The sequence below is a fragment of the Lepidochelys kempii genome, chromosome 1 (genome assembly GCF_965140285.1).
Source record: "Lepidochelys kempii isolate rLepKem1 chromosome 1, rLepKem1.hap1, whole genome shotgun sequence".
Classification (NCBI taxonomy): domain Eukaryota; kingdom Metazoa; phylum Chordata; order Testudines; family Cheloniidae; genus Lepidochelys; species Lepidochelys kempii.
In genome coordinates this window covers 123,907,185-123,925,392 of record NC_136380.1, presented here as the reverse complement: position 1 = coordinate 123,925,392, position 18,208 = coordinate 123,907,185, and the positions used below count along the sequence as shown (strand labels likewise).

Below are 18,208 nucleotides of genomic sequence, written 5' to 3'. Positions count from 1 at the left end.
TGCCACCGGCCTCCTCGTTGTTTTTGCATTTCTAATAAGTCCCTCGGAGTGTATTACCATTAGTCCACATCAGTGGTATAGGAAGATCCCCATTTTTCGCACCGCCTCCTGCTCTCCCGCGGTGGGCCTTTGGCGGGGGACTGGGACCCCGCTGCCCGGCCGGGAGCGCCCCTGCTGCAATCCAGCCCGCGGGCAGATCAATGCTGTCGCTCCGCCGCAGAGGCGGCCAGCCCCGGCTCCTGCGTGTCCGCCGGGGTAGGAGGAGCCCGGCTGCCCGCGGGGAGGCAGGGCCGGGAAGCTGCCGGGGGCAGCGGGAGGAGGAGGAGGAGCCGCTGGAGCGGCAGGAAGGGTGTTTCCCTGCGCGGCTCCCTGTTGGGCGAGTGACTCAGGCAGGAAACTCCAAGCCCAGCGCGGCCCGGGGAGAGAAGCCGCCCCGGCCACAATAACCCGCGGCGGCGGGGAGCCGAGCCCCGGAGGGCGCCGAGCCCCCGGCAACACCCCGCCCGAGCAGCTGGGGCGGCAGAGAAGCGGCGACCCCGAGAGTCTCCTGCTACAAGCGGGTGAGAGAAACTTCCCTTGTTCCCGCCCCTTGCCCCGCGCCGGGGCTGTGCCCTGCCCGCACGGAGCCCGCTGGGGCGCGCAGCAGGTCTGGGGGGGCTGCTCCTCTTCTCCCTCCCGCCCAGCCGCCCCCGGAGCCCAGCTTCCCCCGAGCTCCCGCTTGGCTGGCCCCGGAGGGTTTGTTCTGGAGCTGGGCCCATCTCTGGCCGCAGCCTTCGCCTGCTTCCCTCCCCGCCCAGCGACTCCCTGAGCGCTGCAAGTATGTACCTCCGTGCCGGGACTGGCTTGATTCTGTGTCTTGTGCAGCGCCCAGCACCAGGCGAGGGCTAAACGAGGAACTCCCAACGAGGCGCGTGGGGGGGTGCTTTGCCCAGTCGGATGGCAAGTGGGAGTGGGGGGCGCATTGCCGCGGGGATGCAGAATTGAAGCTCTAGCACAGTTTATTTATAGTATGGTAGCATCTAAGGCAGTGGTTTTCAAACTTTTTTGTCTGGGGACCCAGTTGAAGAAAATTGTTGATGCCCGTGACTCAACAGCGCTGGGGATGAAGGGTTCAGGGTGTGGGAGGGAGCTCTGGGCTGGGGCAAGGGGTTGGGGTGCGGGAGGGGGTCAGAGCTCTGGGCTGGGGGTACAGGTTCTGGGGTGGGGCCAGGGATGAGGGGTTTGGGGTGCAGGAAGGGGTTCCAGGTTTGGGGGGGCTCAGGGCTGGGGCAGGGGATTGGGCATGGGGTTGGGGCACAGATTTACCTCTGGCGGCTCCCGGTCAGCAGCACAGCCGGGGTGCAGAGGCAGGCTTCCCACCTGTCCTGGCACCGCGGAGGGCACTGCACCCTGGAAGCGGCCAGCAGCAAGTCCAGCTCCTAGGCGGAGGCACGTGACTCTCGCCCACAGGCACCCACCCCTCCCAGTTCCCGTTGGCCGGGACCTGGCCAATGGAAGAGCGGAGCCGACGCTCAGGGTGGGGGCAGTGCGTGGAGCCCCCTGGCCCCCCTGCCTAGAAGCTGCACGCACAGCTGGCTGCTTCTGGGGCGCAGCGCGGTGTCAAAACAGGTAGGCACTAGCCTGCCTTAGCTGGGCAGCACCACCGACAGGACTTTTAATGTCTCGGTCGCCGGTACTGACTAGAGTGACCCAGTGCCTGACATGCCGCGACCCAGTACTGGGTCATGACCCGAAGTTTGAAAAAGGCTGATCTAAGGGCCTCAGTCAGAATCAGGATCTTTTGTACGAAATGTATATCCTTGTGTCCCACCATTAAGGAAGTGAAGGAAAACAGGGATTTCCAATGACTTAACTGCATGCACTGCTAACCTCAACAAATTGAGGGTTATGGTTACTGCTCAATCTTGTTATCCTGAAATTATTGAATGCTTTAGTATGCACCATATTGTTGTTTATTAATTATACTGCAGTAGTGCCCAAAGTGCTCCAATCACATGCTTATGTACTGTGTAACTACGGTCCTTGCTAATAAACTGTATGTAAAGACAGGATAGAGGTAAAATAGAATCATAGAATATCAGGGTTGGAAGGGACCCCAGAAGGTCATCTAGTCCAACCCCCTGCTCGAAGCAGGACCAATTCCCAGTTAAATCATCCCAGCCAGGGCTTTGTCAAGCCTGACTTTAAAAACCTCTAAGGAAGGAGATTCTACCACCTCCCTAGGTAACGCATTCCAGTGTTTCACCACCCTCCTAGTGAAAAAGTTTTTCCTAATATCCAATCTAAACCTCCCCCACTGCAACTTGAGACCATTACTCCTCGTTCTGTCATCTGCTACCATTGAGAACAGTCTAGAGCCATCCTCTTTGGAACCCCCTTTCAGGTAGTTGAAAGCAGCTATCAAATCCCCCCTCATTCTTCTCTTCTGCAGGCTAAACAATCCCAGCTCCCTCAGCCTCTCCTCATAAGTCATGTGTTCCAGACCCCTAATCATTTTTGTTGCCCTTCGCTGGACTCTCTCCAATTTATCCACATCCTTCTTGTAGTGTGGGGCCCAAAACTGGACACAGTACTCCAGATGAGGCCTCACCAATGTGGAATAGAGAGGAACGATCACGTCCCTCGATCTGCTCGCTATGCCCCTACTTATACATCCCAAAATGCCATTGGCCTTCTTGGCAACAAGGGCACACTGCTGACTCATATCCAGCTTCTCGTCCACTGTCACCCCTAGGTCCTTTTCCGCAGAACTGCTGCCTAGCCATTCGGTCCCTAGTCTGTAGCTGTGCATTGGGTTCTTCCGTCCTAAGTGCAGGACCCTGCACTTATCCTTATTGAACCTCATCAGATTTCTTTTGGCCCAATCCTCCAATTTGTCTAGGTCCTTCTGTATCCTATCCCTCCCCTCCAGCGTATCTACCACTCCTCCCAGTTTAGTATCATCCGCAAATTTGCTGAGAGTGCAATCCACACCATCCTCCAGATCATTTGTGAAGATATTGAACAAAACCGGCCCCAGGACCGACCCTTGGGGCACTCCACTTGATACCGGCTGCCAACTAGACATGGAGCCATTGATCACTACCCGTTGAGCCCGACAATCTAGCCAGCTTTCTACCCACCTTATAGTGCATAACAAATAACAGAAGTAAGTACTGTAGACTTGAGGGGAAATGATGAGCAATTTCAGGTCCCAGTCCTGCAATTGGTAGCATTCAGGCCATTACAGGATCAGGGCTTGAATGTATATAAAAATACTTCTATTTTATTGCTTGAAGCAATTTAGTCTATTCTCACGTGTGTGTGTATGTTTTGTTTTAATGCTTGTCCCCATATCTCAGGGGTGGGCAAACTATGGCCCGGGGGCCACATCCGGCCCTCCAGCCGGTTTAAACTGGCCCTCGAGCTCCTGCCGGGGAGCGGGGTTTGGGGCTTGCCCTGCTCCCATGCTCCAGCCAGGGAGCAGGGTCTGAGGTCACTCTGCGCATGCATGCCAAGGTTCCCGGAAGCAGCAACATGTCCCCACTCTGGCTCGTACGCTTAGGGGCAGACAGGGGGCTGAGCGTGCTGCTCCCACCCCAACTGCCACCCCCATAGCTCCCATTGGTCGGGAACTGTGGCTAATGGGAGCTGCGGGGGCAGTGCTTGTGGACATGGCAGCATGCAGAGCCGCCTGGTCGCACCTCCATGTAGGAGCTGGACAGGGAACATGCTTCTGCTTCCAGGAACTGCTTGAGGTAAGCGCCGCCTGGAGCCTGCACCCCTGACCCCCTCCCATGCCCCAACCCCCTGCCCCAGCCCTAGCCCTGATCCCTCTCCTGCACCCCAACCCCAATTTCGTGAGCATTCATTTCCCACCATACAATTTTTCATACCAAGATGTGGCCCTCGGGCCAAAAAGTTTGCCCACCCCTGCCATATCTAGTGCACACACTGGTTTGTCATTGAAACGTTGTTAGGACTATGCTGCTTGTGTTATATATACAGAGTATAATAGAAAATTAGATTAAAAATAAAAAACCTATTAAGAATTACATAGATTTGCAGATGAAAGGGGGTAAAGGCCAATGTGTGTTTAAATAAAAATATTATCCAGAGCAAGACCTTTGAGGAAGTTGATTCTTCTCCAATTAATATAATGTTGCCTCTCTGTTGTAATGGAGAATATAAATAAATACGTCATCCACCGGAGGACATTGTGGTGATCCGACAACATTTAATCTATTTGCTCAGCATGACTTTCTGAACATTTAAATGGACTTAAATCTATTGGAAAGTCTTTCTAGTGGTGCAACAAGTCTGTCAACAGCCAGTATGTTTTAGTAAGACACATCGCCTTTGTTTTTAGCCCTGCAGTATTTGCTAATGGGTTTGAAAAGCATTCAGATATGTTGCACTTTATATCGTGGAAGCATACTACAAGCAGTTCATGCTTTATGACATACAGTGAACCTGTCTTAAGAGACCACCCAGAGGGCCAAAAAAAATTTTTTTTTTAAATGGATGCCGTGGCATTTAAATATAAGGCCAAACAAATTTTTACTAGAAGCCCTGGAAATACTTACAGTAATCATATAAGAAATGGAGTTGCCTATTGGAGTTTCTAGTCCTTGCTGCTGGTCTCGCTGTACACTAATATTTGTTTGCCATAATGTATAATTGTAATGAACTATATATTGAAAGGGTTTATCCATGTACCATTTTTAATTTGTGTACTTCTGAAATTGGAATTTGTAATAATACTTTGTTGAAACTTATTTGTGCTTTCTGGGCCATATTATTACATATGTTTAAAAATGGTCATGCTCAGATCGAATAGCTATGATTTGAACAGTTGTTTACTCCTTACATCAGCATTCCAACTCATGGACTAGTCCAACTCAAATTCTGCCACTTTTCAAAAGCTGTTTTGGCATCTAAACATGGTGTTACAGCTTGCCTCTTCTAAAATGATTCTTTAAAAAGTGTTATCCTGAGTAATTTGTCTGTGAAGTTTAACTGGTGTAAAAAGACTCATGTTGATGCAGTTCACAGGGAGTGGGATTTGTTTAAAAAATGCAAATTGTAGAATGTTGGGGTAGGGCAGAAGGATTTTGTGTTAATCTGATCAGGTTTTTTTTCTAGTAACAGAGAATTCTGACATGAATACTGCAAATTAAAGTTAAAAAAAATCTGCAATGTACAGAATGTAGCAGGAAGGTGGTTTATAAAAACCCCAAAATAAACTGAGGTTAAATAAGTTGCTGTAATGGGTGATATGATTGGACTTGTGGAGTCTTCTCTATTGTAATCTAAAAATACAAAGGTTCACAAAAATATAAACACTAAATAAAAATAAAATAAAATGCAATTCAAGATAAAAACGGATATGTCAACAAAAAAGTACCGAGAACTATACTGAGAGTAACTAAGACCATGATCCTACCAGCTGTGCAGGTTAACCCCTGTGCCTGTGTAAGAGCCCTGCTGACTTTATTATGATTTTCCACTATTTTCCCATGTAATTGTCTAAGGTTTGTTTGAAAATTTATATTGACCTTATTGAAATATGAGGATTTTATCTAAATATTATGTGACTGTACCTGTTAAGTTGGGCTCAACCATAACACTCTTTGAGCTGATTTTTTTAAAGGTTGCATGGGTAAAGTTAATTCTTGCATTTTCTGACTTTTGAGTGGTTGACTTTGCGACCTTATTGCCCTTTGAATGTAGTTATTTGCATGTAAGTTCCTAGGTTTTATTAAAGCAAACAGAAAAAACCAAAAGTTTCTTTATGTGGAACCATGCTGACCCTGTGCATGGATCATCATCAGGGTTTGAACCTAGGACCATGAGATCCATGGCACAAACCTTCACCACTGCATTTTTTATGTGGACCAGCCAGTAAAGGTCTGTGTGACACGCAATACGCATTGCCTTTGGCTTATATTGCTATTTGCAAAACAGCTAGGGAGTTGTGGGAATCGAGAGTCATGGGTTCTGTTCCTCACTCTGGAGGGGAGTAGGGTCTAGTGGTGACAGACAGCACAGCCAAGCACATAAATTTGGCACATTCTTTCAGAAAGACAGAGTGGTTTATTGGACTTGGGTCTGCCATAATAGAGACTGGGTTCTATTTCCATCTCTGACTAGAACTTGTAGTCTCTTCCTGGCTTCCATTCCAGCATGACAGCTTCTGTGCCAAAATGGGTGGAGGTGGGAATGCTGCTACTAGGCCTGTGTCCGTATGCCATCTAAAGTTCAAATATGGTGGTGCCTGGGAGCGTGCGTAGTGCAGATAGTGGGCCAGTGAGCATGGGAACATGCTCAGTGCAGATGGAATGTTGCTAGATTTTAGCAGCGAGTCTGTGACAAGCTTTACAGGGCATGTGCAAATTGTCATTTTCAGAGGCTTATGAATAGCCAGTGTCTGGGTGAATTTTCACGGCAACAGCAAAAGGCACCTCTCCGAATCCAGGGCTTAACACATTTCAAGCTCTTGTTCCATATTACACAGAAGATAAACATTTATGGTATACGCCCATTCAGTGGATAACTTTGGGTATTGTTTGTGTATTGCCTCTGTCATTTAACTGTAGTCAAAGGTATCCTCTAAATTTTAAATAATTAACCAAATCACTCATTTTTTTTCCATACTGACGCTACAGCTTAATTACTGCATGATGAAAAATTAGATTTCTGCCATCCTCCTATCTTTGTATTAACCTGGATTAAACATCTAGCGTCACTCAGGCTGAAGAACTGCTTTTACAACTTCCTGTAGATTAGGGCACGGAACCTGAAACACTAGTTCCTACCATGTTCAGGCACGACAAAGTATTGCAGTTAATTTGTGGTGGTCATATCTTACATTGTTTTACTAAACAAAAGTATTTTCCTAACACAAATCTAAAGATTTCCTCAATATCTATGGCTTCTCTATATGCTGTTTGCTCTCTTCCACTAATTTTATGTATCTGTCTGTCTATAAAAATTGAGTTTACAGAAATATTTGTAAATAGCAGAAAAGGTCATTTCTCCAGATAGCTCCATGTTTTAGGGAAGTCTGAACCGTGTAAACCTCAGCGTACTGGAAAAAGTGGGATTTTGAAACTGTTACACGCAGCTAACCAGTATGATCAAGCAGATTAAATTCTTTATAGTTTTGTTTCCCCTTTCTGGACATCCTTGGTGGTCCAGCATATTTGGGAGAGGGTTGTTTCTGCTTGGAGGCCCCCACCACCTTCAAAAAAGGATAGAGTTCATGTATCACTATCTATCATTTATCAAATTGCCTTTGTTGCTTGTGTTTTGGGGACACTTGCTCTCTCCCTTCATTACAGGGGAGTATCTGTGGGGTGAGATTGCTTGTCTTAATTTTCTGTAAATGAACGGTTTTGGGGGTGGAAAATCTTCTTTACTCTTCCACATTCCTCAACTGCAGGCAGCCCAAGAGCAGCTTCCTCTTCCCCATTGCTTCTGGATTTGAGTTGCTTCATTCTTCCTGTCTGCTGCTGCCACCATGAGGGATCCCAGCTGGCCTCTTCTCTTATGTGATAATAGGGTTTGGAGCTGGAGAGATTTCCCCTCTCCCTGTGACATACTGAAACAGTTGAGATGAGCAAAGATGCTCAAGCTGGAGACCCCTCAGTATAGGAGTGGGCTGCTGGCAGGGCATGGTCTGTGAGAGATCCTCTGTTTTGGAAAGTCGCTTACCCAACTTATGTGCCAGATATGGATTTGTTAATCTTCCGGGCAAGCCCATAAAGCCCAGCTTTTCTCTTTCCTGCACTTCAGGAGCAACTGGACTGAGGGTTGGTATGATTATATTCATGGTTGGGGCAGTCCTTCTATACTATTGTGTGCATTTTAACCTAGGGGATAGATACCCAGGCCATAGGATGGACATCTATAGATCTATTTCTATAAATTCAGATAAATACAATTTCTGTTTGGAGGAGAGAAGGGTTTCCCTCTACAGGAAGAAGGTTATAAGAAAAATGTTAACATCTTTAATTACTTAAAAGGAGGAGTTAACAGTACATTAATAAAATTATCAAATGCTACTAAGTTGTGAGGAATTGTAAAGGAGGACAGGACAATAATATAACGCAACCTTAAAGAGACAAGTGTGATCGTTACTTGGTTACCTGCACCTTTGACTCCTCCTGATTTCTGAGAGTTATTCTTTGAGTGCTTGAAGATGTCTGTTCCACTGTAGGTGGGTGCGCACCTCATGCACAGTTAGACAAAGAACTTTTTCCCTCAGTGATACCCACCAGGGTGGCTCAAGTGCTCATTGTTGCTACATGCTATTGCATGCTGGTATAAGAGGGCGGAGCGGCCCCTGATGCTCCTCGGTTCCTTCTTACCTCCAGTGAAGCATGTCAGAGCGACTTCAGACTTGTGACAAGTACTTCCCTCAATCCGTGTATATTAGGGTGACCGTATTTCCCAAAGGCAAAATGGGACACCGTGTGGAGGTAGCCTGAGGAGTCTCTCTCCCCCCGCCCCCCAAGCCTTTGCTGGGCTGAGCCCTGCCCCCCCACCCCAGGTTTGGCGTCTCTGCTCTCCCGAGCCCTGTCCCCTGCCTCCCAGCATGGGGCTGGCATCGCTGCTCACCCAAGCGCTGTCTGCCCCCTGCTTGAGGGGGGGCTGGCGTTGCTGCTTGTCTGAGCCCAGCCTGCCCCATACCCAAGCCTACCTCCCTCCCTGCGTGGGGCTGGCATTGCCGCTCACCCCTTTGCACGTTCCTCCACATCCCACTTCTCTGACAAAAGTGCTAAAAAAGCACTTTTGCGAAAAAAAGTTGGGACGGCTGGAACAGGGCTTAAGAAAGGGACTGTCCTGGCCAAAACGGCATGCATGGTGATCCTATTGTTTATATATCCTGCTACTGTAAACATTTAGTTAGTTGTAGCTATTTTAGCTAGTTTTAGTGATTGTTTTTGTGTTAGGCCATCTTTCCCCATTTTTGTACTGGGGATCAGTACCAAAATGATTCCTTGCTTGCTAGGATTTGAGTCCTACCAGGCTTGCGCTAAGCATATGCTGGTTAGTGACCCACACCCAACATACTTAAAATGTCTAGGAGAATCCCACGCTAGTGACAGATGTCACACATGTAAAGAATTCAAGCCCTGCTGAAAGAAAGAGTGGTGATGCTCAAATTCTTGCTTGTGGAGGCAGCCTTTTGTCTTCACTAGAGTCAGCACATGGGGAAAGCACCCTGAGCATATCAGCTTTGGTGTGGAGTGCTGCACCACAGATGTTTGTGGCTTCTGGGTCCCATTTGCTGGTATCAAAGAGAAGACTTAGGTCTGCTTCGCGTTTGGTACGTCGATCAAGTATATTGGTACCACTGCACAGTAGAGGCAGAGTCTCTGAAATGTTCGAGGGGACACTCTCCCTAGAGCACTCACTCCCCAGAAGGGATCGCTGCCTCTGGAACTGTGCCAAGTCTGTTGAGGCCATCCCCTGAAAGACCTTTACGGAGTCATCAGTTGCTGCCGCTCCCAACCACTCTGGAGGCTTATGCAGCCCCAAGAGACTTGCTTAGCCTCTCAGTACTGGTATTGCCAGCAGCACGGGAAGGTATACAGCTGGTACCGATGCCTACGGTGTCTGGCTCACCGCATCAAGAGCCTGCAGGATCTTTACCCACCAGAAGGCCACAAAAACTGGTGCAATTGAGAGGCAAGCCGCAGATGATGTCCTTGGTTTTGCCATCTCCGGGGTCTGGCTGTCTCTCACCATTCTCAGCTGGTTCTGCCCTGCCGTTTTCAGAGGCATTGGGTTTGTCTTCATCAGATTCATAGGTGAGGTGGTCTATATCCCGTCCAGGATGGGAAACATACCTGTCTCAGCGTCTTGGGGACTATGGACCGTGTAGCAGTCTCAATGCTGGCTTCCGTCTAAGAGACAATTGTCCAGGCAAGGATGCATTGTAGCGGCCCATACCAGTGGCCGTTCTGGGCTCTATGGGGTGTTTGCCCTCCGGATAGGACTTTTCCTTACCCCATTTGCTCACTGTCCTGGAGAGCATACTGCTGCTGTCATCACCAAGAGCATCGCTCACAGGTACCCAGTACGGAGTCCAGTACTGTGAAGTCAGAAGCCACTCGGGCACCGTCTCTGCTGCAAGATACAGACCAACCACCACCTCAGATGCCTGCTGCATCCTCCTCCTTGTAACCAGATGAGGCTGTTGAGCAATCAAGTGTCTCACCACCACCAGAGGACTACAGAGCTCATCAAGACCTTTCAAAAAAAAAAAAAAAGTGGCCTCTATACTTGACATTAAGGCAGAGGAGGTGTGAGAGTTCTCACAAGTTGGTAGACATCCTGGTATTGGCCACTCTGGCCAGGGTGGCTCTACCAATTCATGAAGCCATCATGGAGCCAGTCAAGGCCCTGTGGCTGACAATGTCCTCCTTGTCATGCACAGTGAAATGAGCTAAAAGGAGGTACTTTGCCCCTTTAAGGGGTATCAACATTTTTACTCCCCTCCCTCTCTTCTCTGGTGGTGGCAGCTGCCAATGAGTGTGAGAGGCAGGGACAACAAGCGTCCATGCCAAAAGGCAGACTCGGAGGGTAGATCTGTTTGGTGGCAAGCTTTATTCTTCAGGAAGCCTGCAGTTTAGGATTTCAAACCAACAGGCACTCCTGAGTCAATATGACTTTACCCTCTAGGAGACATTATACAATTTAAAGACAAGTTACGAGAGGACTGCAGACAAATGTTTGCGGTGATGGCTGAAGAGGGTAAGCTGGTCGCCAGGACAGCTTGTATAGCACAGACTTGGCTGCTTGAATAATGGTGTCAGGTATTGCTATGAAGAGGTGTTCGTGTTTGCAGTTGTCTGGGCTGCCCTTAGAGGTTCGACAGGCTATCCAGGACCTCCCTTTTGAAGGTCCCACCCTGTTTTTACACAAGACAGTTGACGATTCATCTTAAGGATACCCCAGCAACTAAAAGAAAACAGTTTCTTCACAGCAGCCATACAGGCACCAAGGATTACCTACCAGATCCCAAGATCCACCAAGGAAAAAGGGCAGGGAGGCAACCACCACCATCCTCCTCTTCAGCATCAGTGGGCTCATCCTGTCCAGCCGCTGTGTCCAAACAGGCATTTTGGTGGGTTTGTTGATGACAGTAGTACAGTTACTGTAGTTCCATGTGTTCCCCAGCATTTGTTTACCATTCTCCCATGCCACTTCCTGAGTGCTTAGGGCCATGTAACATCAGACTGCTGGGCCTTAAGCATCGTGAAACTGGGATATGCTCTCCAGTTCAGTTCTCACGCCCAATCCCCAAGCCTTCCTTCCTTCATCCCTCTTCAGGGACCATTCTCGTGAGATTGTCCTCCAACAGGAAGTCCAATCTCTTCTTCAGTTTGCCACTGTAGAGGAAATCCCATTGTGCTTCGGAAGGAATGGCTTCTATTCCCATTATTTCCTCATTTCCAAAACATAATGGGGTCTCAGGCCTATTTTAGATCTAAGAGGTTTGAACAAGTTCCTGAAGAAAATAAAATTCCTCATGGTTACCCTATCTGTCCCTGGAACACGGGACTGTTACGGTGCCCTCGACTTAAAGGATGCTTACGTCCATGTTGTGATACACCACAACCATTGGAAGGTTCTCAGATTTGTGGTGAATGGGTTCCATTACCTGTTTGTGGTACTTTGATTCAGTCTTTCAGCCGCTCCTCGGGTGTTCACAAAATGCATGACCTTGGTGGCGGTGCATCTACAAAAATTAGGAGTCCATGTGTTCCTGTACCTGGATCACTCTACGATTGGAGGTCGGTCTGAGGCCCAAGCGTTAGCCAGTGTATCGACAATCCGGTCCACTTTTGACAGTAGAACTTCTAGTAAATCAAGACAAATCAATCCTAAAAACAGTACAGAGAGTAGAGTTCATTAGAGCAGTCTTAGACCTTAGGCCACACTATCTCAATCCAGGTTCGAAATATTATGGGACCTAGTACTGCAGTTTGAAAGCATACCCTTTCACCATGGCACGCAGCTGCCTCAGGCTTCTTGGTCACATGGCAGTGTGTACCTAGGTAGTCCATTATGCCAAGCTCCAGCTCAGAAGGCTGCAGGCATGGCTAGCTTAGGTGTATGTCCTAAGTTGTCTGTATTTGGACAGGATGGTTTGAGTGCCAGTGTTGGTTTTGTCATCTCTGGATTGGTGGATGAATCCTCTGAAAATTTGCATGGGGGTCCTCTTTGTTCCTCCACTACCACCCCTCACTCTAGTCACAGATGCATCGTTGCTGGATTGCGGAGCTCATCTGGGATCTCTGCAGACTCAAGATCTCGGGTCGTCTCAAGATCTAAAGATCCATACAGATGTCAGAGCGTTCACAGTGGTTCATTTCACCTGCTTGACCTCCCTCCCCCAAATAGTAGGAAAGAATTTATTAATTCTAACACACAGCTCTGTGACTATGTTTTACGTAAACAGACAGGGAGGAGTGCAGTCGACCCAGCTATGCCAGGAGGCAATTTGCCTCTTGGACTTTTGTGTAAACAACTTGATTAATCTCACAGCTGCTTACCTTCCAGGGAAACAGAACATGGTAGCAGATCAGCTGAGCAGGTTGTTCTTCGATCACCACGAGTGGTCATTATGCCCAGATGGGGCCAAATCTATCTTCGAGCTCTGGGGGACTCCCCAAGTGGATCTGCTTGCAACAAAAGCCAACTGATGACATTTTCTGTTTTGTTCCTGGGGAGTTCTCTGCCCAGGCTTACCGACAGATGCCTTTCTCTCCTCTTGGAAGAATTCCCTTCTGTACGCCTTGACTCTAATCCCATTGCTACTCAGGGTTTTGTTCAAGGTCAGACAATATCAATGCTCACCTCATCCTTATAGCAGCAGCATTGCCTCATCAACACTGGTACTTGACCCCTACTAGCCTTGTCAATCAAGTTGCCACTCTCTCTCCCGTTGGATCTGGACATCATCTCCCAGGGCTAAGGTAGGCTGCTCCATCCCAATCTCTGAGCCCCCCTTCTGACAGCATGAATGCTTTATTGTTGACAGCATTTGAGAGATCTTGTTCAAAGGACATTCAAAAAGTGCTTTTGAATAACAGAAACCCCTTAGCTAGGAGTAGTTACTTGGGTAAGTGGAAGCACTTCTCCATTTGGTCCCATCAGAAAGGCGTATCTCCGGAGTGTGCACTCTTGAGCCTTGTACTGAACTAGCTCCTTTACCTAAAACAGAGTTTGTTCATTAGGTCTACTAGAGTGCATCTGGCAGTTGTTTCAGCCTTTCACATTTCGGTAGATGGTAGATCCTTTTTTTCCCCTAACCCCATCGTGACCAGATTCCTAAAGGGTTAGGTCAGGTTGTATCTTCATGTGCTCGATCTCATCCCTCCCTGGGATCTGAATTGGGTCCTAGCTAAATTGATGGGTCCACCCTTTGAACCACTTACATCTTGTTCTCTGCTGTACCTCTCCATTAAAGTAGCATTTCTAGTGGCCATTACCCTTGCTAGAAGGGTTGGAGAGTTAAAAGCCCTGCTATCAGGCTTTCCCTATACACTTTTCCATAGGGATAAGGTTTATCTCCATCTTCACCCAAATTTTTCTCTTGACCAGGCAATCTATTTGCTAACTTTCTTTCTGAAGCCTCATGCTCAGAGGAATGAGGAGAGGCTACATTCACTGGATCTCAGAATGGTCTCACTTTTTATCTGGACCGTATCAAGCGCTTCAGAGCTTCAACTCAGTTGTTCGTTGCAATTGTGGACAGAGGGAAAGGCAAATCAGTATCCATACAGAAGATTTCATCCCAGATCTCTCTGTACATTCCTTTATACTACCATTTGGCTAATATAACCCCAGCAGCTGGAGGATTGGTGCATTCTAGTACAGTGCAGGCAACGTGTGCAACTTTCTTGGCATAAGTACCTGTCATAGACATCTGTAAAATGGCGACGGGTACTACCAAAGGAAAAAGTTCCCCAACAGTTGTGCACGAGGCACACACACATTTATAGTGGAATGGATGTCTGCAGCACATCTCGAAGAATAGCAGATACAGAAAGGTAGGTAACTGTCCTCCCCCCCCACTCCCCCTTCCTTCCAGGTCTCAAGCTGTCACCTCTCTCAATGTGGAATCATGTAATTCTTCCATTCTTAGACCAGGACTTGGGCTGCAGTCCCCGGTACTAACCATGATGAAGCTCAGCAGGTCAGCCTTAGGTTCAGTACCTGCAGTTCTGTTCCCTCCGGGAGCTATTACCCGTGGCAATCCATTGACCAGACAGTCTTCTTAAAACAAGTGTTATTTATTTAGAACAAAAGAATTTCAGAGAAAACAGATCTTAAAACAATAAATAAGCTATACACATGTCTAGCTTACCAGGTGTCTGTCCATCTTCTTCTGTATGGGGATCTTTGGTCTAACCTTTCTGTTGAAGGTTAGACCAACTGCCCACTATTGAAAATTAAATTCACACCCTACCCTAATCTGTATTAAAGTGCAATAGCTATTCCTAAATATTCCTCAGGGTCCAAGGAAGTGTCTCTGTACAAAGGATAAGTTTTGTAGAACAGCGCTACTACAGGTGCACAGGATGCTAATGTACTATTTTCTCTGTTCTGAAGCAACGGCTGATAGGGAAGTAACGAAGTGCTACAATAGCCCAACCAGGGCTCAGAAAGTCCTGAAACTCCTTGAACCAGGCTCTCTGCTCATGAGTGTCTCAGGCATATCCTGGCAAGGGCTCTCTGGATGTATTGCTTGGGATTTTTGTTTTTATTTTATTGGGATTGGTTGGTTGGTTGTTCAATAAACTGGTAATTTAATTACTGAGGCTTGACTGTTGCAAGCATTTATCCCCAAAGAGCAACCCAGAAAAATCAGAGTACCATCATCCTGCTCTGATGAGGGCTTGATCTGATAGGTCTTTTTCCATCTCTAACTTTTATGATTCTGTTAAATATGTGTGTGGGTGTGTTTCTGCAGATAGCATCTGTTGGGTGGTTCAGTAAGGGATGGAAACTTAAAATGTGTGAACTGTATTAGATCTTTGCTCAAATTAGTCAGCTGCCTTCTGCAACAGCAAAAGATTCTCTTCCTGTCTTAAACTGTAAACTAGATGTGCTTTTATAAAGTCTTCATGAGCCAAAGCCTTCCCCAGTGACTTTAGGAAGGGAACTACTTACCTGGGTTTCTCAGATATATCATCTTGTCCCCGACATGGCATTGATGATACTAAAAAAATAGGTTTCAGAGTAGCAGCCGTGTTGGTCTGTATCCGCAAAAAAGAACAGGAGGACTTGTGCACCTTAGAGACTAACAAATTTATTACAGCATAAGCTTTCGTGAGCTACAGCTTATGCTCAAATAAATGTGTTAGTCTCTAAGGTGCCACAAGTCCTCCTTTTCTTTTTACTAAAAAAATAAAAAGACTAAACACATTAGCAATTAAAGGGATACTGTCAACTTAAAACTTCACTTTTTTGAATTTTTTTACCTGCTGTTGTTGATAATGACACTTAAGAGACTAGCAAAAATAATTCTTTGTTTTGTACTTTGACTTGTGCATTTGACAGTACCTTTGAAAGCTCCCCTATTAGTCCCTTTCCCCTATTTGTGTGGCTCTTCCACACAGCAACAAAGAGAGAGACACTTAAACTTAAAAGAGAGGCATGGAAAATGCATTTATTAAAACAACAAACATTGTTCAGAGAACAACTGTAGGGAGCTAGTGTAAGACTTGAAACTACATTTATCTCGTCTTTCGTGATTTGCTGGTGCCTCTTCAATTAAGTTGCCAAGGCTTTCCTAGTTAAAGAGAGTGAAGCTGACAATCGTGCATCATCATCATCATGTTCCCATTACGCCTCTGGCGTTTGGGGTAGTGACAAAGCTCCTCCACTCCTGTTTCTGGCAAGTCTTTCAGTGGTTCTCCAGCTGTGCCCCAGGTTTTTCAGCTCAGTTTCCACAGCTCTTTGCCATGTTTTCACTTGCCTTTGGGTGTCCATCTTCTTGCTATTTTGGTGATGGAATCAGTTTCCATCTGAAGCACATGGCCAACCCAGTTCCAATGCCTCCTGGCAATGATGATGCTCCTATCTTCTTGGCTGCACTGTGTGAATAGACATTCTTGCAGAGTACCAAAAGTATTGTGGAAAGGATGAGGAAATGTTGCATTGAATGCATTCTAACTAAGCTCTCCCATATCAAGGGGAAAAAATCCTATTTGATTGAACTGAACACCTTTCTAGGACCAATTGCAATATTACCACACTGAATATCCTTGTGAATAAAAATAATATTCAAATGATGCTGTCAGTTTTTAGTAAAAACATTTTGTTTTTTCCTGCCGTTTGCAAACCCAGTACTGCAGCATTATGTTAGTACGCACATTCAATAATTGAATGTCACTAAATATAGTCCAAGTTAAATACACCTCTACCCTGATATAACGCGGTCCTCGGGAGCCAAAAAAATCTTACTGTCTTATAGGTGAGACCGCGTTATATTGGGGTAGTGGGAGGAACCGCTCCCCACCCCAGCTCGCCTCCACCTCCTCCCCTGAGTGCGCCACCGCCGTTCCACTTCTCCCCCCTGTCTCCCTCCCTCCCTTCCTTCCAGGATTGCCGTGCCAATCAGCTGTTTGGCGTGGGAAGCCTGGAAAGAAGTGGAGGGAGAAGTGGAGCGGCGGCGGCGCGCTCAGGGGAGGAGGCGGAGGTGAGCTGGAGTGGGGAGCGGTTCCTCTGCACCCCCCACCCCAGCTCACCTCCGCTCCGCCTCCTCCCACGAGCACGCCGCAGTGGTGCGGCAAGCCTGGGAGGGAGGAGAGGCGGAGCTGTGGTGCACTCGTGGGAGGAGGCGGAGTGGGGGCGCAGCAAATAAGTGGGGGGGCACAGAGGAACCGCTTGCGGTAACACAAATTCAGATATAACGAGGTAAAGCAGCCCCGCTCCCCGGAGCTCTGCTTTACCGCATTATATCCAAATTCACGTTATACCGGGGTAGAGGTGTAAAGTGCAAAAGTTAAACTGCATAAATGTTACACAGTGAGGCTCCAATCCTTCAAAGAAGTCAGTGGGCTTACTCACAGTACATAAAGGTAAGCACGTGTGAGTCTTTCCAGGCTCTTGTCCTAAATATTTAATAACCTAAGACACTGTGCTTATGACACCACGAAAATATTTCTTCAGAACATTTCTGTCTTGACAGTGGTGTTCCCTGCTGCAAGCCTACAATTGATCTATGTTCTTCCTATAATCTCTTCATAATTTAAGGCTGTCTCTACTCTACAGACCTTATAGCAGCATAGCTGTATTACTGCAACTGTGCTGCTATAGGGTCTCCCGTGTAGCTGCTCTATGCCGATGGGAGAGAGCTCTCCTGTTGGCATAATTAAACCACCCCACAACGAGCAGTGATAGCTATGTCAGCAGGACAGCGTCTCCCGCTGACATAGCCTTTCCATACTGGTGCTTCTCTTGGTAAAACAACGTATTTTGGTCGGGGTGGGTTTGTTTTTTTTTTACACTCTTGACCAACTAAATTTTACAGACAAAAGTACTAGTGTAGACATAGCCTTAGTTACAATGTCTAAAAGGGTAATAAGGGCTTTTAGCTAGACTTTTGCATGCATTAAATAAGAACAAGGTAAGTATGATGAACCCAGTTTTTTTTAAAATGTTATGTAAAATGCAGCAAATTGCAGTGATGTTATGCCGCTTTATTATGCCTATCAGACATTACCATAAATAGAGCCACTGACTAGGAACGATCTCTGAGTCTATATCATATTTTTTTCGATAAAAGTAAAAGGACCAAAGACGACTACTTTCCCGTTAGCTTTCTCTGCTAAGGGCCTAGCTATGCTACTAGTATAATGCTGGCTGTATTGCTCATTTAGTGGAGTCCATGTTTTAACATATTCTCCCATGTAAACTAGCCATAAAAATATACGGCTAAGGGGCATTGAAATAACCGTACAATGCTGTTCTATAACATATTATTAGAAGCATTTTGTCCATCTACACTAGTAATTTTTTAAAACCTGTTGGAAGTTAGATATTGCACTAACCATGCCAGACAACTGTGCTAGCAGCCCGCAGTTATACCTGTTTTGATGAGCCCCAAGCGCTACTAGCATGTTGATGTTAACTCCCCCAATTGGAGAATGTGTCAAGCTGTCTCTGGGAATTTTAATGACTTTGCTGCTGGCCTAGTGCTGCA

The 18,208-nt window shown here is 46.9% G+C and overlaps 1 protein-coding gene across 3 annotated transcripts in view; it reads left to right on the top strand.

Moving 5' to 3' along the window:
- Positions 1–317: 317 nt before the first annotated feature.
- The window catches only part of CYFIP1 (cytoplasmic FMR1 interacting protein 1), a 131,110-nt gene continuing 113,219 nt past the window's right edge, over positions 318–18,208 (top strand). For 2 of the 3 annotated variants that reach the window (XM_073353183.1, XM_073353192.2), the window contains exon 1: positions 319–560. The gene's annotated coding sequence lies outside the window, so the exon portion shown is untranslated. Of the gene's footprint in view, positions 561–18,208 lie in introns of all 3 variants that reach the window. The other variant, XM_073353199.2, reaches the window with a different exon arrangement.